Source organism: Hyperolius riggenbachi, chromosome 7 (assembly GCF_040937935.1).
Source record: "Hyperolius riggenbachi isolate aHypRig1 chromosome 7, aHypRig1.pri, whole genome shotgun sequence".
Lineage (NCBI taxonomy): Eukaryota > Metazoa > Chordata > Amphibia > Anura > Hyperoliidae > Hyperolius > Hyperolius riggenbachi.
This window is the reverse complement of record NC_090652.1, coordinates 213,845,752-213,867,876: the sequence shown is the minus strand read 5'-3', so window position 1 is coordinate 213,867,876 and position 22,125 is coordinate 213,845,752. Positions and strand designations below refer to the sequence as shown.

At 42.3% G+C, this 22,125-nt stretch overlaps 1 protein-coding gene across 3 annotated transcripts in view; it reads right to left on the bottom strand.

Annotated features, from left to right (window-relative positions):
• CFLAR (CASP8 and FADD like apoptosis regulator) overlaps nucleotides 1-22,125 on the bottom strand; it is a 94,230-nt gene that overhangs the window by 50,280 nt on the left and 21,825 nt on the right. Inside the window, exon 1 of one of the 3 annotated variants that reach the window (XM_068245149.1) lies at nucleotides 13,140-13,262. The exons of the other annotated variants lie outside the window; for them this stretch is intronic. The gene's annotated coding sequence lies outside the window, so the exon portion shown is untranslated. Of the gene's footprint in view, nucleotides 1-13,139; nucleotides 13,263-22,125 lie in introns of those variants that run through there. 3 annotated transcript variants of the gene reach the window in all.

Sequence of the window (22,125 nt, the reverse complement as noted above, 5' to 3'; positions counted from 1 at the left end):
ACCACTGTTGGCGAGCGCAGATCCTCTGAACATATCTGAGGAGGGCTGTGGAGTCGGTACAAAATCATCTGACTCCGACTCCTCAGTTTATGAAACCACAGACTCTGACTCCAGGTACCCAAAATTGCTCCAACTCTGACTCCTTAGTCTAACACTTACCAAGGCTGTAGAGTTGGTATAAAAATCATCTGACTTCTTAGTTTAGGAAACTAACACCAGGGCCCATATGCAATTCACTTTTTGACTTGAGTTTTTTACTAGGAGATAATTTTTATCTTCGATTCATGACGACTTTTTTTTCATTTTGAAATGGAAAAGGTACCGATAAGTACTTAAAATGGTGCTATCAAAATTATTTCAAGTATTTGTTTGCTTGGTGGTGGTTTAAAACACATTTTATTGACAAGTTTGAAAATTTCACCTAGGAGAAAACTCTGTGAAAAAGTGAATTGCATATGGCCCCAGGTACCCAAATTTGCTCCGACTCCACGACTCCTTGACTCCACAGTCCTGCTTTAACTAGTTTCTGAAACATAAAAGCAACATCTGAGAATAGTGCATTTATCAATTTATAACCTGACAGGGGTCTACAATGAGCAATATCAAGTAAGTTGGTCCAACATATAATAAAAATGTACAAGGATAAACAAAAATTACACAGCAACAAATCCAGATATAAGAATCTGCAAGATTCTTCAGGACAGGTAAGCCAACTACTCCCTCCTCCTTTGTTTTGTAACTATTTTATGTTTGTAAGTGCCTCCACCCACCAATGAGCAAGGAATAATATGTAGGGTTTACTGAACAGCTTTGGTTTTTGAAAACAGAGTTTTTCCAAATAAGGGTAAACCGTACTTCTGATCCAATTTTCTTTATTTTATCTTTGAATAATAGCGTGTGGAAAAGAGTTGAAAACCTTTGGAGGGAAGGGGGTTTAATTCCCTTTGTCCCCAATAAATATATTTTTCCTCACTCCTGTGGATATTGTAAGCTTTTATATGAAAACTGATCATTCTAGGAATAGGAAATGAGGACAGCAATAGAAACTAGTTGCGGACTGTAAATCTTTCCCTCTACAAAAAATGTTTTATTTGTTGCTCTCTCCATCACTCTTGGAGTTATTTCCCTACTTCTGTTTGGACAGGAAATAATGGAATACCGCATAATGGAAATCCCCACAGTTGAACGTACAGAACACCACTACAGATCCCAAAAAGTTCTAACACCTTACTATTTACTTACTATTTTCGCCATAGCTCCCTTGATTTTTTAACTTTATATTGCTGAAGTGAGTTTTTTCATTAAAAGTATATTTAACCGAGCATAACAGAGCCCTTTATTTGCATAAAGCACCTGGACTGAGTCTGCATCCCCAGTCCTGCTACCACTGCAATTACATAGAGTACCGTATATTGAAATTCATAATACATGGTTAGATACTTTATGGATTTTAGTTTGATATATTGCCAAAAATGGCCCATATGCAATTCACTTTTTCACCTGAGTTTTCTCCTAGGTGATAATTTTAAACTTGTCAATAAAATGCATTTTAAGCCACCAGCAAGCAAGAAAATACTCAAAATAATTTTAATAGTACTTTCTTGCCTACTTTTTGGTACTTTTTTAGTTGAAAAGTGCTGGAAAGTTATTTTAAATTGAAGATGAAAAATTATCTCCTAGGAGAAAACTCAGGTGAAAAAGTGAATTGCATATGGCCCAATGTTTCATAGCTTCTTTATTTAGTTAATTTGCATCAGTCAGGCAAGCAGGTTCACTGCTTCTGTCTTCACAAAGGAAACAGCACTGTTGCAAATTACAGAGGCAGAAGAGTCTCAATCTTCTAACTGTAATATTAAATACTTAACGCAGGAAGAAGTGAAGGTAAGACTAAATAAATAAAAAATAGACAAGGCACCTGGCCCGGATGGCATGCATCCTCGGGTCCTAAGGGAATTAAGTTCAGTCATAGATAAACCCCTTTATCTTATCTTTTGTGACTCTCTTGCAACTAGCAGAGTCCCAGTGGATTGGCGTACAGCCCACGTTTTCCCATTATTTAAGAAGGGCAAAAAATCAGATCCAGGAAATTATAGACCTGTATGCTTAACATCAGTTGTACACAAACTTTTTGAGGGGTTACGAAGAGATACTATACATGACTTCATAGTAGAAAATCTTATTTCTCAGCATCAACATGGGTTTACTAAAGACAGGTCCTGTTTGACTAACATGCTCAGCTTTTATGAGGTAGTGAATGCTAATATGGATATTGGGAATGCTGTGTAATGATCTGCTCAGCTGCTTGTGCAGGCAGGCAGCTTTTTGACCATTGTTTAGGTTTGCATGCTGCAGGACTCTGGAAAGGAGACCTTCTGTCAGTTTTGCAGCTTGTGCTTGCTGAGGAATTTGCATACATTGTCATGCAAATTGCCTGGCCACATTCATTGGAGGTGTGTACTATAAGTACTATGTGTTTCCCACAATGCTTGGCTGGTCATAAGGATTCCTTCCTGTGAAACACTCCTGGAGGAGTGTCAGCCTTGCTCTTTGTTTGAAGATCAGCTTAGAGTAATTCCTGGAAACTGTGCTAGGCAGGTTCCCTAGTGCAGTTAGGATTGTTTATCTGTTTTGTTTGTCTGTTGCGATTGTCCTGTCCCAGCGGTGGTCGACAGGAAATGGTTCTGATCTCTGTTCTTGGAGTATAGCTGGTGCAGCGGTTGCTACCAGCTATCTCTTCTGATCTGCCTCCCTGGATCGTACTAGCCTCTTTTCGCTAGTGCTGTGGATCCTTCTGTTCTGCCTCCCTGGATCGTACTAGTCTCTTTTCGCTAGTGCTGTGGATCCTTCTGTTCTGTCTGTCTGAATCGCACTTGCCCTAGCGTTAGTGGCAGTGGGATCCTCTGATCTGGATCTTGGAGCTAACCTCGGCTGCGGTCGCTGCTGGTTACTCCTTCTGTTTGTCGTGTGCTTGGATCACACTGCTCTGACAGCAAGAGCAGTGGATCTTTCTGATACCTGGTTCGCACTGGCTCTGACGGTAAGAGCAGTGGTTGCTGTTTGATCGATTCTCGTTGTCTGTCTGTTTGTTTGCGTGCGCTTGCTGGTGCCTGCGGTAAGGCAACCGTGTAGCAAGCGCGTTTGTGTGGTGTCTGTCTTGTGTTGGTTAGTTAGGCGTGCTTGTCCCTGTTGTGCTTATCACGCGGGGACCGCGCACGAACGCGTGCACTGTTGCGAATGAGTGCGTTGTTCGCGTTCAGTTAGCGTTTGTTGTTTTCTTTATCTTCTCGTTGTATGATTTGCTGTGCCTTTGCTATCCTCGTATTCTGTTCTGATCTGCCTTGTGTTGCTTCTGGCAATCGCCTTTCTTGCGGTTGCGTTTCTGTTTCGTATCTGCTGTTGTGTGTGCGCTGTCGCGGGGTGGCGACTAGATTGGCGCACACACATACAACCTGTCGCTTTGCTCGTTCTCATTCGCAATCGCTTTTCTTGCGATTGCGTTCTGCGCTTCGTACAATTCCTGTCTGGCATTTGTGGAGGTACAGAGGATTGGTTCCTCTGCACTCCCCAGCGCCATCTGCCGACAGGAATTTCCCTCTACGGGTGCGTAGCACCTTTTTCTGGGTTCCTGCAATTATACGCTTGTGGAGGATTTCCGCCGTATCAGCGCACGCGTTGTGCGCTGATCACGGAGAAAGTTCCACAATCGTTACATGCTGTAGATGTGATATACTTGGACTTTGCAAAGGTCTTCGACACTGTTCCCCAAACAAAAAGTCTGGTGCAAAAGTTGAGGATGCAAGGACTGGGGAAGAGTCTGTGTGCATGGATAGGGAACTGGCTAATGGACTGAAATCAAAGAGTTGTGGTCAATGGGTCGTACTCAAAATGGGAGACTGTTAGCAATGGGGTCCCACAGGGGTCTGTACTGGGTCCAGAGCTCTTCAATTTATTTATTAATGACCTAGTAGATGCAGTAGTGAGCAATGTTGCTATTTTTGCAGATGATACAAAATTGTGCAGAATCATCAACTCTCAGGAAGATAGTGTCATATTGCAACAGGATCTGGATAGGATGGCTATATGGGCACATAAATGGCAGATGAAATTCAAAGTTGAAAAATGTAAAGTCCTGCATTTTGGTCATACCAATGGTCTAGCACCATACAAAATAAATGGGATACAGTTGGGGACATCAAACTTGGAGAAGTACTTAGGAGTACTCATCGACAACAAGTTAAATAATTGTACTCAATGCCAAGACGCTGCAGCTAAAGCTAACAAAATTTTGGGATGCATTAAAGAGACTCCGTAACAAAAATTGCGTCCTGTTTTTTATCATCCTACAAGTTCCAAAAGCTATTCTAATGTGTTCTGGCTAACTGCAGCACTTTCTACTAACACAGTCTCTGTAATAAATCAATGTATCTTTCCCCTGTCAGACTTGTCGGCCTGTGTCTGGAAGGCTGCCAAGTTCTTCAGTGTTGTGGTTCTGCTATGAACTCCCCTTTATGCACACTGCCTGTGTGTTATTTAGGATTAGAGCAGCTTCTCTCTTCTCTCTCTTATATTTTACAAGCTGGATAAATCGTCCTCTGAGCTGGCTGGGCTTTCACATACTGAGGAATTACAAACAAGGGCAAAGCTGTTTGCAGGAAGAAAAGAGCAGCCTGAAACTTCAGTGCATGGGGGAAAGAAACACACAAATGATCTCTTGAGATTCAAAAGGAAGGCTGTATACAGCCTGCTTGTGTATGGATGTATTTTCTATGTGTGGACATACTGTACATCAACCTACTTCCTGTTTTGGTGGCCATTTTGTTTGTTTACAAACAAACTTTTAAAAACTGTTTTTAACCACTTTTAATGCGGCGAGGAGCGGCGAAATTGTGACAGAGGGTAATAGGAGATGTCCCCTAATGCACTGGTATGTTTACTTTTGAGCGATTTTAACAATACAGATTCTCTTTAAAAGGGAAATAAAAACTCGAGATGCTAGCATAATATTGCCCCTGTTTAACTCTCTAGTAAGGCCACATCTGGAATATGGAATTCAGTTCTGGGCACCACATTACAACAAAGATATTGCAGTTTTAGAGCAGGTGCAGAGACGAGCAACAAAATTGATACATGGGATGGAAGGTCTTGCTTACCAAGAAAGGTTAGATAAACTGGGTTTATTTAGTCTAGAGAAAAGATGCCTTAGAGGAGATCTAATTAACATGTATAAATACATCAGAGGGCAATATAATAGCTTGGCAGATGAGCTTTTTGTCCCTAGGCCTTCTCAAAGGACTAGAGGATATGATCTGCGCATGGAGGAAAAACGTTTTAGCCATTTATTTAGGAAAGGGTTCTTTACAGTAAGAGTGATTAAGATGTGGAATGCGTTGCCACAGGAAGTCGTTATGGCAAACTCTATACCTGCATTTAAAGGGGGCTTAGATGCTTTCCTTGCGTTGAAAGACATCCATGGCTACAATTACTAGGTAATGCCTAATGATGTTGATCCAGGGATTTTATCGGATTGCCATCTGGAGTCGGGAAGGAATTTTTCCCTTTTGGGGCTAATTGGACCATGCCTTGTAGGGTTTTTTTCGCTTCCTCTGGATCAACAGGGATATGTGAGGGAGCAGGCTGGTGTACTTTGTACTGGTTGAACTCGATGGATGTATGTCTTTTTTCAACGAAAATAACTATGTAACTATGTAACTGTCTGTGGCATAGTATTTGCACGGCACTAACACAAAACTAGCACATTGACAATTTAAAGGACTTTTGAATTCAACAGAAATACTATGTGATGCATCTGTCACCACTTCCCAGTTGATATCTTAAGATAAAGAGTATAAATAATTTGCCTGTTTGATCCACTTAAGTCAAATGTACAGCCATATAACTAATCACAGAGCTAGTTCAAATGTCATTTCCTCAACGTGATTCCACTCTCACATTTCAGTCAGTAACACGGTAGCCCGAGTCAACTTCCTGTTGCTCAGACAGGATCCAAAAGCAGCACGAGCAGACTATAACATGAAGCATAATGACATGATCATTTGAAAGCAACCAGCAAATCAGAAACTTACTAACTGATATCACATGCTTACCTGTGGATTCTCCTGAGGATTTATGAAGTAGAAACTAACCATCTCTAATAACTTCAATGGCATTTTAGAAACAGCCATACACTAACGTCCGGTTATTAGGTAGCTTATCCAGAACTTCTTATGACAATTCAGAAGTCAAGAAGTCAGATAACAATTCAGTTGATCATCAAATCGGTCAGATTATTTAGTAACTCCTCCGAAGCAGAAATCATGTAGGAAAAGATTATTGATTAGACTCTAATCAGCTTTTCTCAACCTTATTACCCTGGAGGAACCCTCTAAATACTTTTTGGATCTCAAGGAACCCCTGACATGGTGTTTAAAGTGAACCAGATATGAAGAATGAAAAAGATTTTATACATACCTGGGGATTCCTCCAGCCCCATCCGCCTAAATCGTTCCCACGCCGCCGACCTCTGCTGCCCGCAGCTACAAAAACCGGGCCGCACTTCCGTTAGTCGAAGCTAGTCTTGCGTAAGAGAAGTGCGCTGTTTGTGCATCTCTCCAGCAGCCGCTGTAAAGCTACGTAGAGGGTTCTCTTCTACTGCATAGGCTGGCTTCAACTGCCGGAAGTGCGGGGACCCGGTTCTCGTAGCTGCGCGCAGCTGAGGACGCCAGCGTGGGAGCGATTTAGGCGGATGGGGCCGGAGGAAGCCCCAGGTATGTACAAAATCTTTTTCATTTTTCATATCTGGTTCCCTTTAAAAGCTGGTGTGGCTGTTTATGTCACTTCCCCTATTACAGTGCCTTTCACTAGAATGTTTCTAGTGCTTTTTTATTAATGTGCTCATTATTATCCTGACCCCCAATTTAGTGCTTCTTTTTACAGTACTCCCTATTATAGTGTGCTCTCTATCACATTTCCCCCAACCCCCAAGATGGAGAAAAATGCAAAGGAACCCCTGCAGAGTACTCGAGGAATCCTGGGGTTCCAGGGAACCCTGGTTGAGAATGCCTGGATTAGAGACCGCTTTAAAACTGAGAAAAAAATATTTAAAGAGGAACTGCAGTGAAAATAAAATAATTAATAAAATTGCTTATTTTTATGATATTAATTATAGATTATTTAGTAATTATTTGCCCATTGTAAAATCTTTCCTCTACCCGATTTACCATTCTGAAATTTATCACTGGTGTCCACATCTTTAGTTCTGCCAGATGATTTGTACACAATGTTTGTTACTGAAAGAAGACAATAAGCAGGCCACCGCCCTCGAGTCCAGGCTTGCAGCCGCAGAGGCACGCTTGGAGGACCTTGAGAACAGGGAGCGCCACTCCAATCTCCGAATCAGAGGCCTCCCTGAATCTTTCTCAGCGCTGAAAGAGGTAGCCATAAATCTTTTTACAGCCTTACTGCCTCAAGTCGACCCGGAGCTCCTGCGTCTGGACAAAATTCACAGTGCTCTCGTGAAGCCTAGAACCCCAGACTTGCCCCGTGATGTCATCTTACAACGAAACTATTATGAGGCCAAAGACATGATCATGACTGCTACCTGAGACTTAACTGCTTTACCGGGGGGTCCCTGTCTCTGTCCATATACAGTATACTCAGACCACTGCCCGCTCACTCTACAGAAACGTAGGACTCTCAGACCTATCTCCCTGGCTTTAATTCGTGAAAAAAATCACTATTGTTGGGGCTTCCCATGCTGCTTGAACTTTACAGTGAATGGCAGACAGTTTACTGTTCGATCCCTGGATGAAGGCCGCGAGGCCCTGGACTCAGCTTCCATTCAGTATGACCTGCCAGCACCACAGCCCTTACCACAACGGTCCTCCAGACTGGAATGGATCTGGACCACTGTAACTGCCTGCTCGCCCTGGTCTCCCGGATCACAGCCTATTCCACCAGAACTCCGATATCTTTCCACAAGGTCCACGGTCTCCTAGATCCTAGGTTCTCAACATGTGGTACGCGTACCCCAGGGGGTACTTCTGATGGTTCCAGGGGGTACTCGGGCTTGATATATTTAACCAACAATAACAAATTTAGAGATTTAGAAAATGATAAATCTTATTTAAACAACACCAAGTTAACATACTAGCTAGTTAAAAGCAATAGTAAATGCTTGGAAATTGTTTAGAACCAATTATCATGTACTACAATCAAATATATATTTGTCAAGGGGTACTTGTGATAATTTTTACTATACTAGGGGGTACTTGGTGATTACTGGGTTTTAAAAGGGGTACATACCAATAAAATGTTGAGAAACACTGTCCTAGATCACAGCATTCCTCTCCGGGATCATGATCTGAAACATTTATCCCCTGCGGATTAGATTAATTAATCTCATAACTTTACTACCGGCTGACTCGGATGTGAAGATCTCTGTTTAATTGAACTCTTTTTCATGGTTCTATCCTAAAGAAATATGTTTTTTTTTTTACAACCATGAGCCTATTTACACTATATTTAGCCGATACCACAAAAGTTATATTTCATCCGCAGGCTGAGACTATGCGTTTCTGGTATAACTGCACATCAACAACTGTATATCATTTTGTTTTAGGTTCCCATTCTTGCTTTTTGCTGAGACATTTTGCTTTAATGAGAGTTCTTTATATTAAAAGTACTTATTTGTTCATGGTCTTAGACCTTTTGCCCGCCTGGGCCTGGCGGGTCCGTGTGCTTTTTGGGTGGAGGCCTTGGAAAGGGCGGCACACATCCCTATCCTATTTGAGTGAAGTTTTTTCTCTGGGACGCGGGTTCGGTCGGTGGAGGAACTTTTAGTAAGACTCTTTAGCTTTTATATTTACTTGGCATGCCCTGGTTTCCCAGATGTGTATTGTAGCTCGGAAGACTGTCTCAAATCATTTCACCTTATCTGTGAGCCACCCACTTGGCATATTATGCTCTATTGATTACATTGTGCTCTCCTTAGCGAGCTGGGCGCTTAGGCCTGGCGAGGTCCCGGGGCTAAAGAGTGGAGGCTGCGGGAGGGTGAGGAGTGCCACCCTTCTTTAAAGAGCCCCTCGGGGCTCTGGGGTGCTCACCAACCCCCTCTGGTCAAGGAAACCCGCCTTGGGGCCTCCCTGGGTTAGGGCGACCTAGCAATATTGAACTTAAATTTAATCTTACTTCTCTGATTTATGGTCCCCTTCCAAACTGCTGCACTTTTCTTTGGCTTATAGCTGGGTACCTTTCCATGCTGCCTACCTTCGATGGGTTCCCTAACATCTCTACACCCCATTAAGGGGAATCTGTACCATTACCTTCTCGTTCTTATTCTTGTTATGGTTATTATATGTATCTTTGCTCTAACCATTTTGTTTCCACTGGTCATCATGCTGGGTTACTTCCACCGTAATTATTGTACTTTTAGCCTATCCAATATTTCTATATAATGGTGTTAGAGATATTACCTCATAATGTCCGGGGATTTAATATTGGAAGTAAACGCAATAAAGCCTATCCAATATTCCTATATAATGGTGTTAGAGATATTACCTCATAATGTCCGGGGATTTAATGTTGGAAGTAAACGCAAACCCCCCCCCCCCCCCGCGGAAAGATGACGTCTTCGCGATGGGATCGGGCCGTTCGTATCGGCGGGTCGTTCATAAGTCGGGCGTTCATAAACTGAGGACTACCTGTAACTGTAATTAAATTTAATATTGCAATCATACTATAACATGCATGATAAGATTTATATCTAGTACAAAGATATCATCAATCTGATGAAATGATTGATATACTGTTAGTTATAAAGCAACAACAAATTAAATAATGAAATGCACCATATATAAGCATCTCCTGTCAAGCAACCTCCCTATTTTCTCCATTTTATATGGAAAACATGGAGAAATGTACCCTGTATGTATTTAGAGAATTTAGCCTGTTTAATTCCCCCCTCATTTGTCACTGATCACAAAATGTAATTTGATATCTCCCGTGTCACATGACCTCAGCAGAGATGGCAGATACACTCATTAGAAAGTACAGGCTGTAAACAATATGTCTGCTTCCATGAATCAGGAAGTAGAATCAGTGCAGATTTATTTTAGGATTTGTATCAGCTGTAACAAAGAAATGTTTTTTTATTTAACATTTATTATGCTGTTGCATATCTTTTAGAGCAGAGAGGATATTCTGAGTTTAGGTACACTTTAAGAATACCTGCAAATCATCTAGCCGACTCCTATTTCAGGCGTCACAAATGTTTCACATAGTTTTAAAATGAATGCAATCTGGATTAGTAACTTTCAGACAAACATGTGACCTACATACCGCTAACAATCTATCATAACATATCTTCACTTCAGTCTCATAATGCTAATAATATAAGCACCAAAGAATTCAAGAAGTGTAGACTGGTGGGATCAGACTAGGGTACTTCTCCACTCTGTAATCCCCCTTGGTGTTTACAGCTTTCTTAGTAGATCTGTTTGGGAGTCAACAAATTAAACCACAGATTAGAACCCAGAATGTGTGTGTAATAAGTATGAGATTTCACGATTGTATCACATGAATCTCTGCAGATTTGTGCACATTCATGGCATGACTCTCCCGTTCTACCACATTCCCACATTCCCAGCACATCAGCCTGTACCTTTGACAAAGCAGGATGGGTCCATGGATTCATGTTGTGGATGCCAAATTATTACCCTACCATCTGTGTCCAGCTGAAGAAATTGAAATTCTTCTAACCAGGCTACATCCGGTTTACTAGTTTGGTGTTTGATATGCACAATAAAGCTGTCTATACACTATATAATTTTGAACGTACAATTCTACCACCTCTTTGCACTCTATGAGGCCGAAAGGACTATGAACAGATTGTTAGTATCAGCTCTGACGCTGCATATGAATTGTAAGAATGGACAAGATTGTACAATCAAGCCTTCAAATGGATACAAACACATATCAGACACAACGGATATGTTAAAAATATACTGTTCATCGGCTCAACTTTGGATCGTATAGTTGCCAAACCAGCATAGTGCGGACCTAGCCTACGACGGACTGATGCCACATTAAGGTTCCCAGTAGAGGTAAAATACAAATCTGTAACGCAATAATACATCATTGCCATTTACAACATACCTAACGTTGCCTGGAGAAAGTGGACAGTAACCATGTAGAAGATGCTAAAGAACAACCATAGGTGAGAGCTGAGAAAAAGAAGGCTTGCTCTTGATGAGATACTCATCCCATTTTCGATACAGATAACAGAAATTGTCCAACTTTAAGACTTCTTCCTTTAAATCATTGTGTTCATTCTACATTCCACCCAGCTGACAGGAATAGCTTAGCATTTACCATGTTTGGTCAACCAGTGCACTTTTATAATGGAAGTGAGACATATGACCTACGGTTACATTCCTATAAAACCCCCTGTGAATTTCTAACAAAATTTGTTATGAAGGTTTTGGGAAAAAAAACAGTACAAGTGTAACCAGCTATATGACACAATGAAAAAGATGGTACTATTTTCTCAGTGCTTTCATCTGGAAATCATGGTATATCTCGGTACAACGCACAAGGGATTTTCCAGCAGTAAATACCCTCTTTCCCTGAAATTAAGACATCCCCTGAAAGTAAGCTCTAGCAGGAATTTCGAGCATGGGGCTCGAAATATAAGCCCTACCCTGAAACTAAGCCCTAGCTGCAGTAAGGGGAAAAAGTATAGCAACCTGTCTTTCTACTGAAGCCGATGGTCTCACAGGCAGAACCAAGGCTCTGTCATTGGGCCAATCACTGCAACCGCTGCTACTCAGCGAGTGCAGTGATCGGGCCAATAACGCAGCCATTGCCCCGCCTACGTGATCATCAGCTCCAGTAGAAACACAAGTAGCCATACATCTTCCCCAGTAAGCCTGGAGTACTAGCGGACAGTTCAGATGCTGCCAAGGAGAAGCAAAGATGCCATCCAGGGTAAGCAGAGGTTCAACTGCACATTCAACTGCACACTCCAAAACACAGTAGCAGGGACATGCTTCCAAACTGCACCCTGTATTAGGGCTACAGCTGCACATTGTGGTGTGTGGGGGGGCCAAAGCATGTCTCACTGAACTTACGTGAAAGGCTCACGCAAGTATACATCTTACATCAAGCATATTTAACTCCCTCTAGGGCCTAGGTTCTCAACATGTGGTATGCCCCAGGGGGTACTTCTGTTGGTTCCAGGGGTTACTCGGGCTTGATATACTTAAACAAGAATAACACATTTAGAGTTTCATAAAATGATAACTCTTATTTAAACAACACCAAATTAGTATTTTAGCCAGGGCTGTGGAGTCGGTACAAAAATCTTCCGACTCCAACTCCAACTCCTCAGTTTCTGAAACCACGACTCCGACTCCGGGTACCCAAAATTGCTCAGACTCCGACTCCTTAGTCTAATACTTAACAGGGCTGTGGATTTTGTACAAAAATCATGCGACTCCGACTCCCGACTCCTCCGTTTCTGAAACCACGACTCCAACTCCGACTCCGGGTGCCCAAAATTGCCCCGACTCCGACTCCACAGCCCTGATTTTAGCTAATTAAAAGCAATAGCAAATGCTTTAAAATTATTTAGAACCAATTATCATGTACTATGATTAAATATATATTTGTCATGGGGTACTTGTGATAATGTTTACTATGCTAGGGGGTACTTGGTGAGTACAGGGTTTTAGAAGGGGTACATACCAATAAAATGTCGAAAAACACTGCTCTAGGGTACTTAGATTTAACAGAGCAGTGCCAGATATGTGCCCTAAATGCCAAGCCCAATCCCCCATATACACATCTATTATGGGACTGTCCGCCCATTATTGAATTTTGGCGACAAATCGTCAAGTTCCTACATGACAAAATGGGATGCCCAGTGTCCACTGACATGAAGCAATGTATATTGGGTGTGTTTACAGATAAATCCATCCAGATTGATACAAAACAAATTCCTAGCAGAAACTACTTGCAGCTCAACAATAAATTGCATGAAAATGGTTAAGTCCTAACGTCCCAATAAAAGCAGGCTGGATGAGAAGGATACATAAGAGCCCACCTTATAAAAACGTTATATACGCACATAGGAAAGCACCTACCAAATTTCATAAAACATGGGATAGGTGGCGAGAGAGATAAGCTCAGTTTGTTGGCGAGGGACGGGTCCTGATAGTGCAGCTGCTAATTAGCCAACACTGTAAGTCACTACAAACGGCCGCATCCTCATGACATATCCAGCTGAGTTAAATTACCTGATGATAAGACGCAACAGTTTCAACTGACAGACCTACCGTCTCTGATAACATCAGTATATGTATGGACTGTACTTCCCCTAGAAGCACATGGCATACACTGGAAATTCTGCACCCGAACACTCATGGTAGCAATCTGACAATATTGATGCACTAATCTGTAAACTAACTCATTATTCTCTGTACAAATGATTCCTTTACTTATGATTCGTCTGTTACCATGCATGGGGACATTTGTTATGTTTCTTTGTACATTGTGCTTCAATAAAAACCCTTTTTTTGTTTAAAAAAAAAAAAAAAAGCTTATCTGTAGATCAGCCTATTTGCGGTGATATATAGTATGTCTATATTAAAGTAATGTATATTAAACAGTATAGCTCCTTTAATTAACGAGAATGTATATTTTATTTCTGAATTATGGTCAGGCCTCTTTCACAGTGCAATGTTAAAGTCGCACGTTAGAAAATGTTTTAACGTGGACTAACGCACAAACATTCACAGTGCACAGGTTGCGTTGTGTGTAACGTTATTTAGAAAGTGCTGATTAATCAGGAAAGAAGGATAACGTGCTCACAGCTGCATTGTGTTGTTTCTTAAAGACACAGGCACATTAACCACTTCTTTACCATGGCCATAAATGATTATTTTGTTCTTTGGACTTTACCGCTTTTTCTGCTACTATTCTAATATGCATTTGCACTTCATTCCTGCATTTTCTAGGACTCCTCTAGCAACAGACATGGGCTCTATTCACAAAACTTCTCATAAATGACTTCTCACCAAAATGATAAAATAACCAGCACATTTACAAGCAAAACAATCACTCAAAGTTGTTCCTGATTAACTTAATTTCAATATTACTTTTCTTACCTTAATTATATTATATTTTTGCTCTTTGGAAGCTTAAAGCTTAAAGTAAGTGTCCAAGGAAAAAAAAAAAAAGGACGGCTGCCACAAGCTGGAGGAAGCCCCAGGTAAGTAGATTTTTTTTTTTTTTAATTCCTTGGATGTTTCCCTTAAAGAGAACCAGAAATGAAGCACCCTCATGTATTTTACTACATTTATCAGTGGGAACATGAGAGTAAACACCTACCCTGCTTTTAGTTTCATCCTTCTCTGCTCAATCTGCCTGTTATCAGCTCTGATAAGATTGCCCGACTGAGCATTCAGTCCAGGTTTGACCTGGAATCATTATAGCTGAGTCAGTCTTCAGTGAAGTCTTTTCAAGCCTGCCCCCTCCTGGCTCAGCTTTCCTGCTTTGCATACTCAGAGCACTGATGACATTGGAGGAGCTGCTTGTGCTGAGAAAGAAGATCTGAAACAACAGACAAGTGTGGCTGCTGTGTGATCTGTGTGCACTGTGCACTGTGCAGTCATCATTATTATCTGTGCAGTTTCATTCCTATGAGAGACACTTCCTACTGGCAGCCACACAGCATACCAGAATAATGAAGTTGAAAGCACACAGATGAAAGGCTGCAGCAGCAGCCCTGCTTGTCTATAGTTTCACAGAGCCTAGACAGCACATCCAGAACAACTCATAACCCAAAAGCAGAAGGGATATGAGCCAGCAGCCATATTGGATTTTTCCTGGAGCAACAATAGATAAAAAAACACTCAAAAAGGCACACCACAGCGGCAAAATTATCAGGTAGAGAATTTATTCTTTACAAGCTATCGACTGATATGTTTATTTTGTGTGAAACGTTCATCTCTGGTTCCCTTTAAAAATATAACAGACAAGGTGAAAACAGAGGAAAACAGATAAAAAAGCTTTGTGAACCATGCCCTATCATTGTTTATTTTAGGGCCGGTTCACACGGACGGCAGGTGGCGTTGGGGCGGCCAGGAAGTTGCGTCGTCCTGTGACGTCCCGTTCAGTGGCGGCAGTACGGAGATCGTCGCGATCTCCCGCAGGGGGACATGAAGCCGCGTCGGCTAGCCGTCCCTGGACGTCGCATGCGGCTTCTAGGGACGGCCGAAACGACGCGTTAAATCGGGATTGGAACGACGCGTTTATGCTACCGGCGGTAATCGACGGTAACCGCGCAATGCTAAACGCTCCCATTCACTTGAATGGGAGCGTTTAGCCGATGGGTCCCGAACGCTTGGCGGTAGATGCCGCCAAGCGTCCGTGTGAACCGGCCCTTAGTCTCAGAGTTATTTGCATTTACTCTTGTTACTCCTGGGCAGATAATATGTATTGTAATTGTACCATATAATTGTTTAGCTCCTACCACTGTTTTTGTGGTTTTATCTTTATGTATATATTTTTTGCCTTCAAGAAGGTTAATAAATGATTTCCTATACGTAGTTATGCATGGGTTTGGTGCAATACATGGATTTTTTTTTCTTTCTTCTCTTGCTATTTAATCCTATGCACTGCCCAGTACCATCATTTTATCATTGTTTAATTGTAACCGATGCTTGTCCTACACTTTTGTTCTATAGTGAAAAATGTGTCTTAAAGTGTGCTTGTGAGGAAAAAAAAATGCAAAAGATAGATAAGTACCTCAGTAGAGGGAAACCTCTGGATACTCCAGAGGCATCCTCCCATCCTCCTTCACCCTGCGCTGGGACCCTATGAACATATTCAAAAAGAGCTTGTTGAATGTGTGTGTAGGAAGCGGAGGAGGAAGCCTTGCACGAGCGGCTTCGTTCTGCTGAGCAGACATGGGCCATCCTTGCACCTGCGCAGGGAAGCCATGCACACATATTCAACAAGCTCTTTTTGAATATGTTCATAGGGTCCCAGCGCTGGATCATAGGGTCCTTGCGCAGGGCAGTCTGCACAAAAAGCTATCTAATTATGTATATAGGGTATAATTTTAACCACGAGAAACTTAAGAATATAATTTGCTATATATTATGGCTGAGGCATGTCATGCAAATTCTTTTTAGTCACAAACTGAATCAAAAGTAATAAAATTGTTATTTTCCTATACCGTGTACCAAAATAAAATACTTGAAAAAACTAAACAAAACAACAAACAAACAAACAAAATTGACAGAATTGAAAAGAGAATGCAAACAAAGTTGCCTGAGGGACTCTGATTTATAAATATGTATGCCATGAGGGTGTATTACTGTTAATTTTGCAAATAAGAGCTTGTAATAACTGATAGAGTACAACGAGAAAACAAAAAACAATGCAAATGCACTTTTATTTCCAAATAATATATTGTCTCCATACATTGTACTAGGAACATAATTTAAATGTTGGGATAACCAAAACAAATTAGCAAATACAATTGTGGGTTTTACCTATGGTAACATTGTTTATTTTAAACTATAGTGGATGGAATTTGAGAAATAGTGTATTTTTTTCATTTGCTTTCTATTTTTCCCTTTAAAATGCATAGAAAATAAAGTAATGACTGAAAACAAATACCACCACCAAAAAAGCCTATTTGGAGGTGAAAAAAAGATATAGATCATTTAGTTGTGATTAGTAGTGATACAATTATTGGGGAATGAATGGGAGGAGGGCTGACAGGTGATAAATGCTCTGGTTTTTAAGGGGAAAAACCTGTGGTAGGGAAATGGTTATGGCTCTCTACAGGTACAGGCGGTTTCCTAGATCTGTGTAGGGATCCAGCTGCAGAACAAATGTAGTTTATTGCCAGTTAGTGTAAACAGACAATAGCAGATGGCACCAGATTATGGTGAAAAAAACATTTATGTAATAAACAGGTGACAACACAGCAAACAAACGGAACCACAATAACCAGCAAGCGCTTACAACTAAGAAAACGCCACAATTCTGGCTCCGCACCAGCACAAACATATACAGAATTATATACAAAGAGGCACAATACAAAAATTCTGCAAACAAAAGCAAAGTCCAAAGGCACAATACAAAAAGGTCAACAGTAGGAAAATCAGACTTTAGACAGGGTCCACACTACATTTTGCACACGTGAACGGCCACACACCGATTGCTAATCAGTTGGAGTCGAGGAGTCTGAGCAATTTTGGGTACCTGGAGTCAGAGTTAGTGGTAAACTGAGGAGTCGGATGATTTTTTAACCAAATCCATAGCCTTTGTAAAAATTAGACTAAGGAGTTGGAGCAAGTTTGGGTACCTGGAGTCGGAGTCGGTGGTTTCATTAACTGAGGAGTCGGAATTGGATGATTTTTGTACTGACTCCACCTGCGTTTTATACAGTATGCACAAAATGATTCCGACAGTCTGTAGCAATTTTTCAGATGTTCAATTTTTATATAAGCAGCAGTGGAAAAAAACAAATACATTTTTGCAAACGAACACGCACTTGAAAATATGCAGGAGAATTCCGCGCATGGAACTCTGAACGTAGTCCTACACAATAGGAAGAAGACAACAGGAACAGGTATGCCCAGAAGTTCAGCAGCACTCAGGACTTAAAGTGTACCCGAGGTGTCAAAAAAACACAAAAGGTACTTATCTAAGAAGAGAGAAGCCTCTGGATGCTAAAGAGGCTCCCCATGCCATTCTCTGGTCCCCCAGCAGCAGAAGCAGCTGGAGCCTGTGCAGGCTGGTCCGCACGAGCCGCTCGAGCCTGTGCAGGCTGGTCCGCACGAGCCGCTCGAGCCTGTGCAGGCTGGTCCGCACGAGCCGCTCGAGCCTGTGCAGGCTGGTCCGCACGAGCCGCTCGAGCCTGTGCAGGCTGGTCCGCACGAGCCGCTCGAGCCTGTGCAGGCTGGTCCGCACGAGCCGCTCGAGCCTGTGCAGGCTGGTCCGCACGAGCCGCTCGAGCCTGTGCAGGCTGGTCCGCACGAGCCGCTCGAGCCTGTGCAGGCTGGTCCGCACGAGCCGCTCGAGCCTGTGCAGGCTGGTCCGCACGAGCCGCTCGAGTCCGTGCAGGCTGGTCCGCACGAGCCGCTGAGGTCTGTGCAGGCTGGTCCGCATGAGCCGCTGTTGGGCAGCTGGATGAGCCCTTGGCTGTTGAACTGCAGGCCCAGTCTGTGGCGGAACAGCAGGCCCAGTCTGTGGCGGAACAGCAGGCCCAGTCTGTGGCGGAACAGCAGGCCCAGTCTGTGGCGGAACAGCAGGCCCAGTCTGTGGCGGAACAGCAGGCCCAGTCTGTGGCGGAACAGCAGGCCCAGTCTGTGGCGGAACAGCATATTGCACAGACCAGCAGATTGCAGATGACCACTTTTGCAGCAGTATATTAAAAACCAGAAACCAGATAATGGTAAAAATTAGCATGTAGGCCCCTTTTCCACTAAGAAATGCGATTGAAAATGCACTGCAGACATGGATCTTTTAAATTTCCACTGCTGCGATTCTGCCGTGATCCATAAGGTGTACAGCACGATTGCAGGGAATTTGCCTGGAAGCAAAAGAAAACAGTGGGAAAATATTTTGAATTGCCAAATCTCATAGCAGTGCGATTGCTATGCAATTTTCCTGCATCCTGATAAAATGTATAGGAGCTCAAGCACACGATAAGTGCAGCAGGATAGCAATTGCAATCAGGAAAAATTGCATCTCAAAAGCATCGCATTAATGGAAACATTCACCACGGATTCCATCAGTTTGCCTGTACCTAGGGTTTTGTGTTCCATAAGTAGTCGGAATCAGATCGCAGAATGCGGATAGTGGAAAAGGGCATTAACGAGTAAAAACACAGCAAACATAAATGGAGCCATAATAGCCAGCAAGTTCCCACACAAAAAAAACCTCACAATCCTAACTAAACATGAACACATATATATATATATATATACACAGCAATATATGCATAAAAGCACAGTACAGTAATCAGAGGACAACAGCAAAGTCAAAAGGCATAATACAAAAAGGTCAGGCCTAAAAAAATCAATTAAAGAGAATCTGTATTGTTAAAATCTCACAAAAGTAAACATACCAGTGCTGTTTCTCAACATTTTATCGGTGTGTACCCCTTTTAAAACCCTGTACTCACCAAAGTACCCCCTAGCATAGTAAACATTGCCACAAGTACCCCTTGACAAATATATATTGATCGTAGTACATTATAATTGGTTCTAAACCATTTCCAAGCCTTTACTATTGCTTTTAATTAGCTAAAATACTAATTTGGGGTTGTTTAAAATAAGATTTATCATTTTCTAAAACTCTAAATTTGTTATTCTTGGTTAAGTATATCAATCCCAAGTACCCCCTGGAACCATCAGAAGTACCCCCTGGGGTACGCGTACCACACGTTGAGAACCTAGGCGTTAGAGGACATCTCCTATTACCCTCTGTCACAATTTCGCTGCTCCCCGCCGCATTAAAAGTGGTTAAAAACAGTTTTAAAAAGTTTGTTTATAAACAAACAAAATGGCCACCAAAACAGGAAGTAGGTTGATGTACAGTATGTCCACACATAGAAAATACATCCATACACAAGCAGGCTGTATACAGCCTTCCTTTTTAATCTCAAGAGATCATTTGTGTTTCTTTCCCCCTGCAGCTATCTTCCACTGAAGTGTCAGGCTGTTTCTTCCTGCAGAGTGCAGACAGCTCTGCATGTATGTAATTCCTCAGTATGTGAAAGCCCAGCCAGCTCAGAGGAGGATTTATCCAGCTTGTAAAAGATAATAGAGCAGAGAGAAGCTGCACTAATCTAAATAACACACAGGCAGTGTGCAGAGAGGGGCCTGGAGGGGGGAGATGCATCACAGAACCACAACACTGAAGAACTTGGCAGCCTTCCAGACACAGGCTGACAAGTCTGACAAGAGAGAGATAAGTTGATTTATTACAGAGATGGTGATAGTAGAACGTGCTGCAGTAAGCCAGAGCACATTAGAATAGATTTTGGAACTTGTAGGATGGAAGAAAACCGGATGAAATTTTTGTTACGGAGTCTCTTTAACATATGTCATACAGTTGGTTGCAGAGCTGTTTTCATTATTATGCTGTCAGAAAACTGGTTTGCTAACCCAAATATATTTTATTAACAAAGTAAACCATTCTCCACATATAAACAGGCCATTGTTCCAATGACAAGGCTTTGTCACCTAGGCCTAGTTTAGTGTAAACTAGAGACATTTCAAACAAAAGGATCTATACTTGCCTAGGGCTTACTCCAGCCCCCTTTAGTCCGTTACCTCCCTCCGTGTTGGTTCGGTCCCCTGCATTGAGCCACAGTGGAGTCTGCGATCCAGCTGGGTTGCCGGCCACTGCGCATGCCTATTCCACTCCCATGTCTAGGAGCGTTCTTCCCAAGCCCAGTTACAGTCTTCCAGCCACAGGAGCAAGATTGGAGGGTGTGCACATCCGGGACTGTGCATGTGAGACTGGAAGCGGCACAAAGGAGAGGACTAGGAGGAAGGCAAGGGAGCAGAGAGACTAAAGGGGGCTGGAGTAAGCCCCAGGTAAATATAAATCCTTTTTTGAAATGTCTCAGGCACACTTTAAAAAAACCTCAAGGCAAACCTTTGGGGAAAAATTAGATACTTATCTGGGAAGACTCGGTACCCGCACCCGGTACCGGTGATAGAGAGGGCTGAGGACGGCGACGTTGGATCGATCCGAGCGCATGGAGCCGGAGGAAGCCCCAGGTATGTATAAAGCTTTTTTATTTATTGGTCTCTAGCTTCCTTTAAGACAAGAACTGTAAGGAAGATGGTAATGCAATGTATATAAAGCACCTTTATCCTGAGGTCAATATCACAGTAGGGACTTGATTCACTAAGACTAACAGCATTCCTTATCAGAGTTAACATGCCTTATCAGAGTAGTATAGCGAGCGATACGAACTTATACCTGCTAATTGGCAATGAGGAGATCTCCACTCGTTCTGCCCTGAGCCCCAATGGGTCCAATCACTTTAAAGGACATTATCCTCACACTTTGATTGGCCCAATAGGCTGCCTGTCACTTGACAGGAAACTTGACATGAAAATTGACAGGCAGCCTATTGGGCCAATAGTGGAGCTCTTGTCATTGCCAATTAGCAGGCATAAGTGCGTAGCGCTTGTTATGCTACTCTGATAGGGCATGTTAACCCTGATAAGGCATGCTGATTGTCTTAGTGAATCAAGCTCTAGGTGCATTGTGTTGTTGCATGTGAACTCACTGCTTATACAACTGTATGGGGATTTTCACATCTATGCATTATAAAAGATCACAATATCTTAACGCAATTTATACACTTTCTAATGCGTGTGACATTTTACCATGCAGAGTGCGCAATGTGGTATACACCCATTACAACATGTGCATAACAAAACGCACACAGTGTGAAGTCAGCCTTAGAACACACTACGTCAGGTCTGATCCAGGTTTTTAGGATGCTTATGCTGGCTACACACAAGTAGGGTCTTCTTAAATTAAACAAAAGTGCAAACAGTGGAGATGGTTTATCAAAGCAAACGTGCTATGAAGCCTCGCTGTGTTTTAAACATCAAATTGGAATCTGAGAAAAACAACAGACAATCTGCTGCACACAACAGCATTTTTAAAGTCAGCAACCAGAGACAAGGAGCAGTCGCCACTACAGCAAGTAAAGAGCATGAGGGGCAGCTCAACAGGCACTAAACACTGTATGCCCCCACTCCAAGCCAACACAGCATGCTCAGTAAGTAGAGGAGGATGATTGAAACACAAAAATAGAGAGTTGTCGCCGTTGGCACTGCCATGTGTCCATTTGAAAATTAAAGAAAGCCTATTGGCTATGAAACATACCGGAGTTGGTGCTGCAATGGTGGGTGCCAGTGGCATAGCAATAGGGGTTGCAGAGGTAGCAACCGCATCGGGGCCCTTGGGTCATAGGGGCCCTCACTCAAGCACAATATTAGTTCTTTATTGTTCCTGTGCTGGTAATAATCACGTCTATAAATGCTTTAAATAGTAGTAATCATTAACAAACTGTTTCCC